The sequence below is a fragment of the Erpetoichthys calabaricus genome, chromosome 4 (assembly GCF_900747795.2).
Source record: "Erpetoichthys calabaricus chromosome 4, fErpCal1.3, whole genome shotgun sequence".
NCBI classification, from domain to species: Eukaryota; Metazoa; Chordata; class Cladistia; order Polypteriformes; family Polypteridae; genus Erpetoichthys; species Erpetoichthys calabaricus.
In genome coordinates, this window is record NC_041397.2 from 318,678,681 (window position 1) to 318,682,922 (window position 4,242).

Consider the following 4,242-nt stretch of genomic DNA (forward strand, 5'->3'; position numbering starts at 1 on the left):
GTGTAGTATGATTGAATTACTTATAATTACTTACAAATATGCAACCTGGTAAATGATATATTAGCTGTAGGCCATACATTTTTTCTATTATCTTACTTCTTATTATTCTTTATAACAATCATGCTGTTTTGCTTCGTAATGTACAGTATGGTGTTACAACTGCAATACAAAAATGTATGTAGTTTTTTCTATTTTTTCTTATAATACTGTTAGTGTATTTTTAAGAAAATATGCAATATAAAATAATACATAGAATACATACTTATTCAAACAATATAACACACAGGTGGCCATGGTTTACCAAAGATATTGATTACTAGAGAACAACTTCAAATTTACATTTTACGAGGATATACTGGACAGAAGATTGCTGACCACTTAGGTTGTTCTGTGTCATATATCTACAAGAGACTTAAAAAGGAAGGACTGTCCCCACGCAGTAAATTCAGTGGCATTACTGACAATAATGAACTTGATAATGAAGTAAAACTGCTCCATTCTCAATATCCAAATTCTGGGACAGAGGTAAGTTGTTTTTAGCTTCTAGAAACTGAATTATTTTTATTTGCATATTTTATATGTAGTAACAATGTGGAGTGTACAAGTTTTCCCCATGTTTGTGTTGTCTCTGCAGAAATAGTTTTTCTCACAATGCAAAGGCCAAGGATATTACATTAATCTTATTTGGAACATTATGGGTAAATGTGTTTAGCTCTACTCTTTCATTGGCTTGGGTTCAGTTTCTCTTCCTTACTTTAACCTACATTAGTTCTGCCCCAGTGACCTCTGCTTCTCTGCAATCACTTATTAAGTTTGTTTGATGTGGTATTTTTATGCAGAACTTTAAAAAGTTAGAAGAAGCCTTTCAATAATTAATCCTGTGGTTATACACACACACACACCAACATATTAGTGTACTTTAGCTTACTAAAACATTCCTGCTGTATGAATTCCTAACAGATGATCAGTGGATATCTTAGAGCAAAGGGATTAATTATAAAGAATACGCAGCTCTTTAATGAGGATTGACCCTATGAGTACTGCAGGAAGATGGGCCCAAGTAATCCAAAGAAGATCATACCGAGTTGCATCCCCAAACAGTCTCTGGCACATGGACAGCCACATGAAGTTGATACGGTAATTCATTCTTGTACATTTTTGTACTGCTGTATAGTATATTAGGTAGGTCTTACACTTTTAGTTACCTGCATTATTTATTACTAAATTTGATCTGAGCAAGGTAACCCAGTTTATTGTAATCTCATTCATTTGAGAAAAGTAATAAATAGAATGTCAATCAACATAATGATCAGTATTTTCCTAATCAAAAAATATTTAGGATATATAATTTATGTTCTGTTTTTTTTTTTTTGTAGATGGGGATTTACTGTTCATGGATGTATTGATGGATTCTCGCGTCTTATTCCATATTTAAATTGTGCATTGCATAACAAATCATTCACAGTTTTAGAAGTTTTTTGCAAGGCTGTTGTGAAGTATGGCTTACCATCTCGAGTAAGATCAGATCATGGAGGAGAAAATCCTCAAGTAGCACTGCTCTTGAATATCCTGAGAGGACTGCAGCGTGGTAGCCATATTACTGGACAATCAGTACACAACCAAAGAATTGAAAGGCTTTGGAAAGACGTATTCTCACAGGTCATTGAACCGTTTTACAAGGAGTTCTATGAAATGGAGGATCTTCGTATTCTGAATCCAGACAATACTGTACACATAGCATGTCTTCATTTAGTGTACCTTAATGAAATTAACAAACGACTTGAACTATTTAGAAATGGTTGGAATATGCACAGAATTAGAACAGAAGGGAACCAAACACCAGAACAGATTTGGTAAGATGGGCTTCTCATCACAAATTCTGCTCCATCAGATGCTACTATTGAACAGCTTTTATTAGAAAACTTACAAAGAATCGGGGGGCCAGCTTTAATTTCTTCTGATGTGACTGAAGAAGAAGAGTCATCCAACACATTAAATTTAACTAATCAGCAGATGGAAATGCTTTCTGCTGAATTTCAGCATGGAGATGGATTACAGGATAACTATTCTCGATGTGTCCGTTGTGTTGTTGAGCTTTTACAATCTAATGCAGACAGCACTGCATCATCATCATCTTAACAGCATATTGGAAAAAGAGTGAAGAGAGTTGTCAACCATGATTTCATTTTCAGTTTTAGTATTAATGGAAGAACCCTAAACATATAATTTCATGTTACATTTTTTTTTTATAATTTTCTATCTTTTGTATTGTGCTGGCAGTAACTATAATAGGTTTACAATTATGCTTAGTAAACAGTCTCTTTCTTTGACTGCATCTTTAATAAATGTATGTCATATTTCCTGATGCTGTAAAATACTGCCTTAAAATACACATGCACAAGCAGACATAAAAAGAAAAATCAACTTTACTTCCAGTTTCTAAATTGCACAAGAATTGAGAAAATGTCTGATGTTTAGGTACAGTGGACAGTAGGGCAGAACGGAGTGTCAGAGTCATAGAAAAAATAAAATCAAGGAAAGGTAAATGTTAAAAATAAAAAAACCCATTCAGCAAACACTTTAAATAGACAAAAGAAATTTGAGTTAAAACAGTATGTAACAGAAGGGATTGGAAAATTTAAACTATGAACTGTGCAAAAGAAAATGTTAGTTTAGATTAGTTATTAGTCATATTAAATACTAGACAGAGAGCCAAAAAAATTAATTTGACCATAATAAATTTAACATTAACCTACTAAAATATCAGAAAACAAATTGTCCATTCAAGGTATATGTTTTAACATGTAATGGTAAATAGTAAAAAAGAAAGATATCCAATAGCACTCACTGCACCACAGTAGAAGAGCCAAGAACTAAAGGTGATCCACATGTTGCCTGGAGGTATGAGACACTGTTCCTGATAGCCAGCAGCTTATAATTCTTTGTATTTATGTAGCGCTTTTCTCACTACTCAAAGCGCTCAGCAAGTGCAGGTTAAGGGCCTTGCTGAAGGGCCCAACAGAGCAGAGGCCCTTTTGGCATTTATGGGATTCGAACCGGCAACCTTCCGATTGCCAGTGCAGATCCCTAGCCTCAGAGCCACCACTCCAGGGCCTAGTCCTAAAACAGAACTGGTCTTGTTGATTAACTTATCCAGTCTGTTGACAACTGTTGTTTTAAAAGAGCACACTTGGTACCTTAAATTCATGCAACATATGCAGATTTATTCTACTCATGTCAAATGACCTCAGCAACCCTTGGAAACACAGTTAGCCAATTTTGTATATTGTTTCAGTGATTGCAGCCCAATACAGATTTTGTCCAGTTACATCCTTGGGTATTAATACACCTACTTCTTGGTTTAAGGAATTGGTCAGTTCTAGTGGTATACCATCATCTCTTCTGTTTGGCTAACATTAAGCTGCATATGCTTCCTCAATTCCTCACTACAAGAAGTCATCCACCAGGCCTCCTGTACAGCCCACACTGGCATACCCGCACAAGAATCTCAGCAGTTAGTCTCAGAATATTACAATAGGATAAGCAGGAAGAAATCTGGGAGTTCTTCAGAGTCCCTGTGTCACTTATCAAACATTTAACCTTGCACACTGTTATGTAGCCTCACATAGCGGTCCATTTATTGTCAGAAATCCAAGACACACAGCAACCAGCCATTTTCACTGATCTTAGCTTATATTACAGTAGTGTTGTGAAAGGCACCACATAGGTCAAAAACATGGGCCTCGTGTCTGCATGCCCGATCCAAGTAAATGAAGGACCTGTATAACAGATTGATGTTGCCTGCACAAATGTGCATCTAACAGGCAAAGTGCTTTGGATGAGGTGCTGTTTTCACCACATGTCTGAGGTTGGTAACTTCAACTGTTTACATAGTTTTCATGATGTAAAATGTTAAGGATGCATGTCTGTAGTCTTTCAGTTTAATATGTTCCATTTTGAACTGCACAATAAAACTCAGGTAATGAAAATAAATTACGACAATAAATTCAATGTAACTGAGAGGTCATGTGGATAAAAGCATACAGTATAGAGCTCCTCCTAACAGTAGACTAGGATGCCTACCTTTCTCATCAGAAACAAGAGTGTAACCATGGAAAGAATGCCTGAAAAGACAAAAAACATTTCTATAAGTAACATATGGGGCCATTCTAACCCTTTTACCTAAGGAGACAGACAAGGCCCTTCCTTGCACACCCTAGAGTTTAAGGATCCAAAAACCCA

The 4,242-nt window shown here is 35.7% G+C and overlaps 1 long non-coding RNA gene across 1 annotated transcript; it reads left to right on the forward strand.

The window, feature by feature from the left end:
• The first annotated feature begins 214 nt into the window (after positions 1–214).
• LOC127527401 (uncharacterized) lies at positions 215–2,237 on the forward strand. The gene is made up of 3 exons (XR_007934721.1): positions 215–525; positions 961–1,137; positions 1,377–2,237. It is a non-coding gene; the product is annotated as an uncharacterized LOC127527401 (long non-coding RNA).
• Positions 2,238–4,242: the final 2,005 nt, after the last annotated feature.